This window comes from Schistocerca nitens, chromosome 10 (genome assembly GCF_023898315.1).
Source record: "Schistocerca nitens isolate TAMUIC-IGC-003100 chromosome 10, iqSchNite1.1, whole genome shotgun sequence".
Classification (NCBI taxonomy): domain Eukaryota; kingdom Metazoa; phylum Arthropoda; class Insecta; order Orthoptera; family Acrididae; genus Schistocerca; species Schistocerca nitens.
In genome coordinates this window covers 78447437-78459552 of record NC_064623.1, presented here as the reverse complement: position 1 = coordinate 78459552, position 12116 = coordinate 78447437, and the positions used below count along the sequence as shown (strand labels likewise).

At 38.2% G+C, this 12116-nt stretch overlaps 1 long non-coding RNA gene across 1 annotated transcript in view; it reads left to right on the top strand.

Moving 5' to 3' along the window:
• The first annotated feature begins 2783 nt into the window (after positions 1–2783).
• LOC126210597 (uncharacterized) overlaps positions 2784–12116 on the top strand; it is a 32170-nt gene continuing 22837 nt past the window's right edge. Inside the window, exons 1-2 of the long non-coding RNA XR_007540710.1 lie at positions 2784–3520; positions 5989–6102. This is a non-coding gene — a long non-coding RNA (uncharacterized LOC126210597). The remainder of the gene's footprint in view (positions 3521–5988; positions 6103–12116) is intronic.

The window sequence follows — 12116 nt, the reverse complement described above, 5'->3', positions numbered from 1 at the left end:
ATTTTAAAGCATTTACAAAAAAGGCGTGAATACTACGAAATGAAAATAAGCTTCACAGTTTTCACATGATTCACAATTGTCTAACAGATCACACTTGCCTGCTTTTGTGAGGGTCCATTACACTCTTTACTCCACACTGTTCGGCATAATTTTTTAAGTAGTACTCTTTGTACCACTTCACCAGCAGATTTGTATTCAATTTTGCAGTTACTGGTTGGTACCTGCCAATACCATTCAGCTTACGTAGAGAATGTAGTGAAGGGCAGCCTTTCTCCTCCACATTAGTTATTAGGCAGTCAGGTAAGAACTCTCTTACCCATTTCACTTTTTCAGTACCTTTAACGAGTACACTGCAATTTGTTGGTACCATTGATTTGATGGAGTTTAATGTACTATCCAGCGAGACTCCAACTGAATTAATGTTGTAGTGATGATGGTTCTCTGCCAACCATTTTGCTGATTCGATATCAAGTTCGTAATACGGTGTTGTACATTGAAGAATGTAACTTCCAGAGGCAAACACTGTTCCAGCATCGCACAGCATTTGGAATGCTAAGTCCTTAGGAACAAATTCATTCGCACATGTCTTGAAGCCTTGACAGTCGAAGATTACAGTATACATCTTGAAAGAAGGTTACACACACACACTTGCTGCTGCTGCTCGCAGATGTCGACGTTATCGGTTCAGAGGACATGATGTGCTGTGCTCCAAATCATCCTCCTTATATACTAAAATTCGGATACAGCCGGTTAAAACAACTCCTGTTATCAACACGTGTCGGGCAACCTTTTGCTGGCGTGGGTGCTTGCTCAGATAATTGTCCTTAAAGGACAAATTATCTCGGTGGGACAGTGACGCCGCCATCGCGACCTTGGGGGGCCCCATTTTTTTATCAGTTGCTGACCCACCCGCCATCGCGACCTTGGGGCGCCCCATTTTTTTTATCAGTTGCTGACCCTCATGAATCGAAAACATGACTGCGTCGTTTCATGATTTTGCTGACTAAAATAAATAAATAATTGCCGCCTTTTATATACATTACGTTATTGAACAGCACGTGTTGGGCTGTCACTCCAAAAAGACAACTTTTACACGCGCCAACCTTTTGCTGGCGTGGGTGCTTGCTCAGATAATTGTTTCTGGCACACGTTCAAATTCAACTGTTTCGCCACTCGTATCCAAATCGTCGTATGCTGGATTCTCTCCATACCGTATACGATTAGCAGCATCTTCTCTTTGCACTGTTCGAATATCATTACTGCTACGTGAACAACTAACATTTGTTAATGGAATTCTTTCCGCCATTTCAATGTCTTCCTCTGGTCCCGGATATAAAACACCTCCGTCGTATTGTATAGAGCCATGGTTGCCCGTACTTAAATACTGATTTACCCAAGACATTTTGCTGACTAAAATAAATAAATAATTGCCGCCTTTTATATACATTACATTATTGAACAGCACGTGTTGGGCTGTCACTCCAAAAAGACAACTTTTACACGCGCCAACCTTTTGCTGGCGTGGGTGCTTGCTCAGATAATTGTCCTAAAAGGATAAATTATCTCGGCGGGACAGTGACGCCGCCATCGCGACCTTGGGACCCGGGGGGCCCCTTTTTTTTTAACAGTTGCTGACCCTCGAATCATGAAACGACGCGACGCAGTCATGTTTCGATTCATGATGTGCTGGATGATATTAGCAAACCTGATCCTAAGACTCTTATGTCTGTAATATGTTTCACATGCTCAATATGACAGAATTTTTACCAACTTTGATTCCATTGGAACGGTTGTGTGCAATGCCTGTGGTACTCGTACATTTCAAAAGCCTTAATTAGAATCTGGCTGTGTAGATGTTAAAGTCATGTAGCAATGCGTTGTCACAAGCTTGTTGAGTATGGTGTGACTCCATTTCAATCATTTGGTACCTAATATGTTGTCACTACTATTGTGCAATGTGGTTTTAGTTTAAATTTTTCAGTTACTGATTCCTGTATATTTTCATGAATTTTTTAGAACAGCGTGGTGTGTGTGTGTGTGTGTGTGTGTGTGTGTGTGTGTGTTTATCTGTTCAATAGCTGAAATCTAGACCTGCAATAAAATACAATTCGGATTTTTGACCAACTGATGAATTATTTTTTTTTTGTTAGATACTTTTGTTATCCTTAAAGTGTAGCTAAATCTAAAAAGATTCCCTATAATGGTGATTTGTAAAGGTATTCGTGACAAGTGTAGTGTGAAATTTCTGAAATGACCATACAGAGTTGTGTCAAAGTGTTGCTGCTCTAGAAGATCATGTTTAACCATTATAATGGAAAGTGTTTGTTGTGTTACTACAAACACAGTAAAGTTTGTGGAGTATTAGACCAGCATTTTCTTCAGATTGTAGATTGCATAACAACCACAGATCAATATCCTGTGCTCATCAGAGGGAAGTAGCTGGAGAAGTTGCTTCAAGCATACACAAGCAAGAATTGTAGCACCAACACTGTTAACATACGTAATCAGTCTAGTGAATAATTGTCTAAAAATTTCAGAAGGCTGTTTGTTGACAACATGGAAATGGAGCAGCATGTAGGAAGAAAGAGAGAGAGAGAGAGAGAGAGAGAGAGAGAGAGAAATGGAGCAGCATGTAGGAAGAAAGAGAGAGAGAATGTGTGTGTGTGTGTGTGTGTGTGTGTGGAGAGAGAGAGAGAGAGAGAGAGAGAGTGAGAGAGAGAGAGAGAGAGAGAGAGAGAGAGTGTGTGTGTGTGTGTGTGTGTGTGGGCGCGCGCGCGCGCGCGCGCGCGTACGCACGCACGCATGCAACTACCAACAGAGCTATCCAAGCCTGAGTCACAACCTGACCTTACAGCTTTACTTCCACCACTACTGCCTCTCGCACCTTCCATACTTCACAGAAGTTGCACTCCATACCTTGCAAGATGAGCACTGCCGGAAGAAAGAATGTTGTGGAGAAATGGCTCAGCCACATTCTAGGGGATTGTTTTAAAAAGAAATTCCTCTGCAGCAGAGTGTGCACCGTCGAAACTTGCTGGTGGATACCGCAAATGGTAGAGGACTTTCCTGTGAAAAGTAAAGGCCACAGATGCAAGTTCTGGTCCAGTAGTCAGTTTTAATCTGCGAGGAAGTTTCAAATCAGCACACACTCTGCTCTGCAGAGTGAAATTACATTCTGGCTGACAGCAGTTCTTTCTGTGCACTGTGAACTCTCTGCCACACAGTGCAAGATAGCTTTCTGAGTATAAATGTAGATGTACATAGTATTTTCAGAAATAATAATAGATTAAGTTTTAATATTAGCTGTGTATTTTTCATCTATTACTGTACCATTCACATACATTGTCTGTGTGAACTGATTATTGCTTGTATTTCAGTCCAGTTAAGAAATGGAAACAACAATAAGCAGGTGGATTGAACTCATCTAGGGGTGAGAAGTCATGTACCCACATGACGTGTACCACAAATCCAGTTTCAGCTCACCGCAGGTCTGGGAAGGAAGTTTTAGAGTGCTGCAGAGGTAAATTCGAGAGTATGGGGAAGTTAACACAGAAGTGAACTCTGGCAAAGTGTCTGTCACTGACTCATTGCTTTACCATTTGCAGAACAAATTCGTCTCCTTTTTAAGTTTTTGCAAATCACCACTATGTAGTGCTGTTGAGATGTGACATGACTATGGTTTAAAACTTCTCATTTTTATTTTTGAAACAATGGAAGCTTTGAATTTGCCTGATTATTTTGTTTACAGTGAGTGTTTAACAAAATTGTGTAGACAAAAAGTGTAAAAGTTTTTGCTGAATTTTCTTTAAAGACTTGCATAATAGCCTAACTCTACAGTGATACCTCAAATTGCTTTGTTCAACTTTTTGTAATCGATTGCTTTCAGAAAAAATATCTGTTCCCTGTGGGTGTTGCACAGTACGATCGAAACTTAAAAATGAGACTCACGTCAGTTAGCGAAATAAATTGCTCAAAAATTTTGACTTGGGAAAGGAAAAATTCATAAGCAACCCTGTAGCAGGAGGCTCATCTCACTTATACAAGGGCCGTCTGAAAAGTTCTGAGCCTGATAGTGAATACGACAGTTTATGCTATCAAAGAGTATATTTCATCCAGCATTGTTAGATTGCTGTTATTCCCTCTCTGTAGTGTTCTTCCAGAGTGCTGCAAAGTATCCATGTAAAGCCACAGTGGCTTCTCCATTGGATAGAAAGTCCTGACCAGTGAGGAATGTCTTCAGTTTTGAGAACAGGTGGAAGTTTGAGGTAGCCAAATCTGGGGAATATGGTGGATGTTCCAGCACTTGATAGAACAAATCATGCAATTTCCCCATTGGCAAGACCCTTTCGTGGGCAGGTGCGTTGTCCTGATGGAAGATGATTTTTTTTTTTCTTCTTTAGGCTGTTTGTTTTCACAACTGCTTGCATCCAATATTGTGAGAAGTTGAGAGCAGTATTCTCCAGTTATGGTTTTACCTTTTCCAAAACAGACAATCAATAAAATTCCTTTTGCATTCTCAATAAAATTCCTTTTGCATTCCAGAACACCAACACTATGCTCTTTCCCTCCGATGGCTGTGTCCTTGCCATCTTTGTAGCTTGCATTCACTGTATAGTCTGCTGTTTGTATTTGGGTGTGTAGTGGTAAAGCCATTTTTCATCCACTGTCATGACTGTCAACACAAAAAGTCACTTCTGTTTTTCTTAAAACGCACCAAGCACTTTTCGGAAAGTGTAATGTGAATGCAATTTTGATCCTCAGTGAGCATACGTGGCACCCATCTTGCACAAAGGTTTCTTATATTCAGTTCCTAGTGGAAGATGTGACCATCACATTCCTTTGATATCCCTAGAGCATTAGCAATTTCAATCGCCTTTATACGCCGGTCTTCCAAAATCATACCATGGACTTTGTCATTGATTTCTGGTGCATTTGCAGTTTTTGGACATCTTCCTTGTGAATTATCTTGGACACTTTCAAGGCCGTGTTCAAACTCTGCAGCCCATTTCTTCACAGTGGAAATTGAAGGTACAGAGCCGTTATGCATATTTACAAGCCACAAATGAGTTTTGGTCAGTGTTACTCCTTCTTCTATGAATGAGTTAATCACTGTACAATTTTCATTTTTTTCCATTTTCAACACCACACACACCACAACTACTTCAAACGACCGCCTACAGTCAACTTGCAATGTTACATGGTGTCTGTAACATGTGTACCAACATAAGGGGGAAAATATCACGCAAGTAGTGCTGTGATCTCTGGGTGAGGCTGAGAACTTTTTAGTCAGCCGTCATATTTGTATGAGCTGATAAGTTTGCAGCAATCAAGTGTGTCCTAATAAAAGTAACAAAAGTAGTTTCTTGGTGAAGCAATTCCGAGAGAGAGACGACTTATTTCTCTAGTCATACTGGGCTACCTTGACATTTCTTTAGAGGACATAAGTTAACACTGAATGTTATACAACAATATTGTTTGTAGTCATTTAAAATAGGGAAAACCACCCAAAATTTTGCATCATTCTTTATCACGGAAATGCCATCTGACTCAAAATGTCAAATAGTTGATTATTTGACAGAGAAAAACATCATATTTACATCTCTTTAGTTGTATTATGACCTAAAAAGTTATTTTTGTTTGTTTTGTGTAAGTAAAAAATTACGTGGACAGTGATTTCCATCTACTCAGAAAGCTATTGAATCCAATTGGATCGAACAAATGCAAAGGTGCATAAATTTTATAGACACGTATTTTGAGCAACAATAGAATGATTTGTACATAAAAATGTTCTTTTTCAACTGTTTTTATAAATACATAAAAGGCAGCCATTGTATCAAGTGTTGTCAAATATATGCCTCTGATTTGTTTCATGTGTGTGTGTCTGTCTGCCACTGCTTGCTAAAAGATTCTTTGTAAATTTTGCGGAACAGTTTTGTACTGTTCTGTTTGTAACTACACTCATGTCTATACTTTGAACTTCTCTTACAGTTTAGTATGGAAAATAACCACATAATGTTCTTTGTGAACATGTGTGCTGTGGAACTGAAAACACTCAGCAAGCAAGATCTTAAAGTGCTGTACATCTCCAACAGTTTTGTAGAGGTTAGTTTCTGCTGAGTAATTTTGTCACCTATTTGTAAATTTAATGACTGGCCTTAAAACAGGCAAAGTTACTTTTTAGCTATACTTCTTGTATGGTTTTGCTTATATAACCAACTTTGGACCAAAATTTCCATGGTGAGGTAAGAGGGTTGGCAACATTACTGAAGTAATACCTTGTACTAGGCATTAGTCAATTGTGAAGGGTAAACAACTCATTTGTTTATTTTGGGCTGTTTTAGTATCAGTTTTTGTTAATTAGTTGTTTTAGTTCCTTAGTTACTATGTGAAAATTATTGTTTTGGAAATTTATCAACTGCCAGAAGGAACTGTTAATTGTAAACTGTGAGAAGTCATTCTCTGTGAATCTGGGTCTTCGGTACAGCTTTTTATTGTAACATAAATTATTGATACTTGATTTATGTGCCATTTTTACAGTCACCACGCAGTGTTAGTTCCAAGTGTAGTGTGCCCGGTATCAGGCATGTTTTGTTTTCTGTTTAATTGCTTTGTAGTGCTTCAGAGTCTTATAGACTTAACCTGCACATTGATACAAAACATTGGTGGAATAGGTATTTGAAAGCCCCACATTTTGAGGTGACTTCAGTCACAGAGGCTTTTGTTTTGGGGTCTAGAGCAAATAGTATGCAAGAGACTGTCATTAACAGGTGTGAGGATTATCCATTCTGATAGAACAGAGATTATCACAATCTACCTGTCCATTGTAATTAAAAACTCTAAAAGTATGTGTATAGCATCTGAAATTACTAATTCTGAAAATAAAATTAAAACAATCTGGAATGTGATAAAGAGAGAAACAGGGACTGTAAACTACACCAAAGACAAAAATATTGTTTTAACTGTTGACAACTCAGAGATAACTAATAGTGAGGAAATTGCTGAAATCTTTAACCAACATTTTTTAACTGTCCCAACACAGATAGGTTGCCATGGTTCTGTAGATAAAGCTGCCTGTATAATGAAAAATAATTTTCCAGAACCTTTCAGTCAAATAAGTGTGCTTCCCATTACTCTCACTTAAATCAAAAAAATCATACAGTCTTTGAAAAATAAACATTCTGCTGGTATTGACGATATTTCAAGCAAGCTGCTGAAGGCTTGCTGTAGTGAAGTGACCGAAGTTTTGTCTCACATCTGCAACACATCCATGCAACAAGGAGTGTTTCCAGACAGAATGAAATACTCTGTTGTAAGGCCCCTGTACAAAGCAGGGGATGCTACAAATGTGTCAAACTATCGCCCTATCTCTCTATTAACAACATTTTCAAAAGTCCTAGAAAAAGCTCTGTACAACAGGATTGTGGCACCTTGGTGACCTGAACATCATTAACAGTCAGCAGTTTGGTTTTCAAAAGGGAGTTTCAATAGATAACGCAATTTTCTCATTCACAAATGATGTTCTAGAGTCTATAAACCCCCACGAACCTCATGTCGAAATCTTTTTAAACGACTTGAAATACTGACAGCAACATCTCAGTACATATATTCACTGATGTGCTTCATAATAAATAACCCCACTCTGTATGAAACGAATTGCCTACATCATGAACATAACACCAGAAGAAAAGAGGATTTCCACTGTGAGTTAAAGAACTTGACACTTATTCAGAAAGGGGTAAAGTACGCTGGAATGAAAATTTTCAATTCCCTACCCAACAGCATCAAAAGTATAAGGAGTAGTACATCAGTATTTAAACGTAGCTGGAAAAATTATTTACTTGAGACCTCACTTTATTCACTAGAGGAATTCTTTCAGAGAAATAAGTAAAACCCAGATTGGAAAGATGTTTTTAAATTTTTTGACACTGTTTACTGTTAAACTAATGTAATAATGCCCTAATGTAAAAATTCCTCTTTTTCTCATTTCCATTTTTGGGTCACTTTTAAACCCAAAGTGGGAAGTTTTGATTACTGTTCAAGGTTAAAATAGATGCAATAATGCCCTAAATATGAAACTGCTATCTTCACATTTATGTTGACTAGTTTTTAAGCTAATAAGCATGACTTTTGTGCACTGTTATTAATACTATAACAATGTCTTTATTCTATGTATTTTATTATGTACATTGACACGTTCCACATCTGAGTGACTTGTTCACATGTACAGATCTATGGAACAAGTATATAAATAAATAAATAAATAAATAAAATTGGTAGGGAACATTGATTGAGCTTGTGAAGTCTCGCGGCATACTGTGTGATAGATTATGTTCCAGTAACTTGGTTAAGTTACAGTAACTTGGCTTGTACAGCATAACTGTGGTGTATGCGTCCTGCGACAGCCGGGAAATCTAGGAAAAATGCAGTAATTTTTCCATCTGGGGAAAAACCTGGGAATTTTTTAGGATTCTAGGAATTTTTCATTGTTTTAATTTTCAATTAAATATTTGTAATGTTGTCTGGCAAGAACTAATACTCTAACAAAGAATTTTTAGTTTAGCTCACAACTGCAGAATAATGCTGCAGCAGCAAAACATAACTGTGAGAAAAATACCAAAATAAAACTTAAACTGCAAAGAAAATGCACCCCTCACAACAAAAAACAAAGTGCACACACAAGTGTCTGCTAACAACAAAACATGTCAAAGGCTTTAGGATGAAGACTGTGCAATATTTCATAACAACAAACTGCTTTGTATGAGCGTGATGTCACAGCTGTTTACATTTTTAACAGGTCAAGGGAAAGGTATTGCGTGTGGTGGTTTGAGAACCATTACTTTCAAAGTAAATTTCCTTTTATGGGAGATGGATTACGTGTGACGAATTTCTTAAATCGCGGAACATTTGACTCTAATTTGAAACATAACAATTTGAGGACCAGCCACTTTGAAAAATTTTGGGTAAGGAGACCAAACATTTATATCATTAATCATCTTGTGGTGCTGTAGTTCTTCTTATGTCCAGGCTGGCTATGAAAATAGGTCGAGGAATTCCACCTTATGCAAGACATCTTTTCAGTTTTGTTTTACCCAGACATGTTTCAGCACTTTTTGTGCTATCTTCAGTGGGTTATTTTATTTTATTACTGTGAAATTGTTGTTACATATTAACATTTAGAGAAACTTTTGGTACAAAATATTTACAATTGTGAATGAATAATTGTTGTAAAATATTATACATTAATTTGTTTACAGTTCACAGTTGATATATGTATTAATGACCTCATGTATTGTATGTTGTTTATTAAATCGTGTCTAAAGTTCTAGTTATAGCTTGATTGGCAAAAGAGTGGACGTATGCATTAGTAGTTTACATACCTTACACGAAGCTATTGGGTATTTATGTTGGTAGCTAGTCTGGGCACACAATCACTGCAAATAATGCTTAATATTTTACAACAATTATTCATTCACAATTGTAAATATTTTGTATCAAAAGTTTCTCTAAATGTTAATATGTAATAACGATTTTAAAGTAAGAATATAAAATAACCCACTGAAGATAGCATGAAAAAGTGCTGAAATATGGATAAAACGAAACTGAAAAGGTGTTTTGAATAAGGCAGAATACCTCTTCCTATTTATATCACTATTTAAAATTTTAGTGGCACATTTCTGTTTGATGTATCTTAAAGGGCAACACACGCAAAAAAGACCAGCAATATATATGAAAGCTTTGCTTTTCTAGTAGCTACACAACATCTATATTAATTTAAACCATTAACTTTTCCTATTTGAGTGTTTGTGCTACTTAACAGCGATGTCGCTGTCAGCTGTCTACATCATGAGTCCTATGCTCTGAATATCTGCTGTCATTTGCTGTCGAGATTATGTGATATGAGCTATGATTGGCTGACAAAAGTGCATTGCAGTCTTGGTTTCAAAGCTTTGGAATAACGTGCTGTGTTTGGTGAAATTCGTGTTTATACTTTTGTAATATGAAAATAAGCAGCATACAAGTTCCTGCTCATCAGAGTTCTTTCTGAAACACGTTTTTTCTTCTTTTATGGGTTTCGTTTCTTAAAGTGCTGGGAAGTTCTACACCAGTATATAAAACATTTATCATTCAAAGGATTGGTAAGTTTTACAATTAGGAGGGAAAGTGTACTGTCACTTACCACGGAGAAAGTGTATTTTCATCTGGGGAAAAAGTGTATTTTTACTCAGGAAAATATGATTTTTCACTTGGGAAAATGTGTATTTTCACCCAGGGAAAAGTGTATTTTTAACTGGGAAATCCGCGAATGTGTTTTTCCTTATCTGCGTAAACACTCCCCAATGGCCTAATGAAAGTTAGTGACTGTATTAATTATGTTTTGTTGAAGCTCTCCAAAAATTAAGTGGTAGTGGAGGCAGGAACACACAGTCATTGACACAACCCCATAAGAAGAACTGAATGACAATGAAAAGTGAGTCGGATCCAATACTGAGGCAGTCTGGCATTGAGGTAATCAAGAACATCTGAAAGAAAGTGTGGTGGGGCACGGTCTTGTTGTGAAATGAAGTCTCCACTCTATTTCTGTAATTGTGGTATTAGCCATTGGGGCAGCATGCCTTTGTACTTGACACCAGGCAGGGCAGACATCATTTTAGCAGTGACAAATTAATGGAATGTTGTGCATCTTTCACAGGTAAAAGGAGCGTACGATCGCTCTGTGAGATAATTTAACATTTCGACACAGCACTTCACAATAATCACAATACGATACTCCTAAGAATTACAAACTTTTGAGAAATGGCCTATGCTAAAAGAAGAGAGCACCCTGTCCCTTGAAAAGTGTGCAGAGTGTAGTAGGTAACATTGAGAAACACATCGGCAAATAGTTCCTCCGCACTTCTGTGTGAACCTTCAGTTAGCTTGTACTGATGAATCGCAGAGATATTTTAAAGGCGACATGCCACAAATGCCCATTTTGCACGTAGATATACAGGTGATTAGCATTTTGCAGAAAGTAGATAAGAGCCATGTCTTCTACATTCTGTATGTGAAGAATTATTACTCAGTGGATTTCACATTCAAAAATCATATTTGAATGTCAGTTGTTTCTGAGAAGATTGTGTTATTTGCTTGTAAGAAGGAAAAACGTCTACCAGCACAGACCTGAATTGGACAGCAGCCAGACCGTGGCGTATTTAGACTGCAGTTTATGGTTTTGTGATATTGCTGCTCATGTCGTCGTAGAGGCCACAGTCACATAATTGACATTCCGTCTTTCATAGTTGAAAGTTGGTGACCCATCACACAATCCTCTTGACAGTCTGTCTCCATTTTTCCCAGTGTTTTGCATCTCAGAGTAGTCCCTTGTTTGGTGCATCTTCTCCTTTACCTGGTCAGTCTGTCATCTCGGTGGTCTTCCTTACATTGTTTTCCCTTTGACTTTGCCTCAGATGATCATTTTTTTCCACGATGTCCTCCTGTTGTCAAACTATGTGACTGAAGAACTGCATTGGAAACAAGTGCTGGACAACCTCTTTTCCACTGACTTGGAAGGTGGGGGTGGGGGGAAGGTACTTGTGCACTCAACCCCTTGCTCCAGTACTCAGAAATAGGCGCCTTGTCCCCACCCACCCTCCCTTTGCCCCCAGGCATGCGTTTCTTTCCTTTGTTGTCCCCCTTTACTGGGAAATCTGTTAATATTGCATGTACATTGTTACATGACAGTATGTAATGATTTGGTACAGGAAAAATGCCAGTTTGATGAGCTATTGCAAGTTGATCTTTGCTACTGCTCCATGTGATGAACTGTCTTGGTGGTGTTGCCCCAGAATCTGTACTAATCGCACTCTTTTACGGAGGCCCACTGGGGCAGAATCTTCCAGTCGTCTTGTAGTGCACTGACTGCTCGGACGAGCCTCACCTCCCCCCACAGGGCAGCCATCTCATAGCTTATAAAAGAAAGGTTCACGAGTCACAGAAGTGACTCAAAAGTTGATGGCGAGTCAGTGGAAGAATAAGTTACTCGTAAAGCCTCTTCACTCACTTTTGTAAATAATATTGATGTAGCTAATGTTGGTGGCAACTGGAAGTATTCTGGAGTGGCCCAAAGTTGGCCAAGT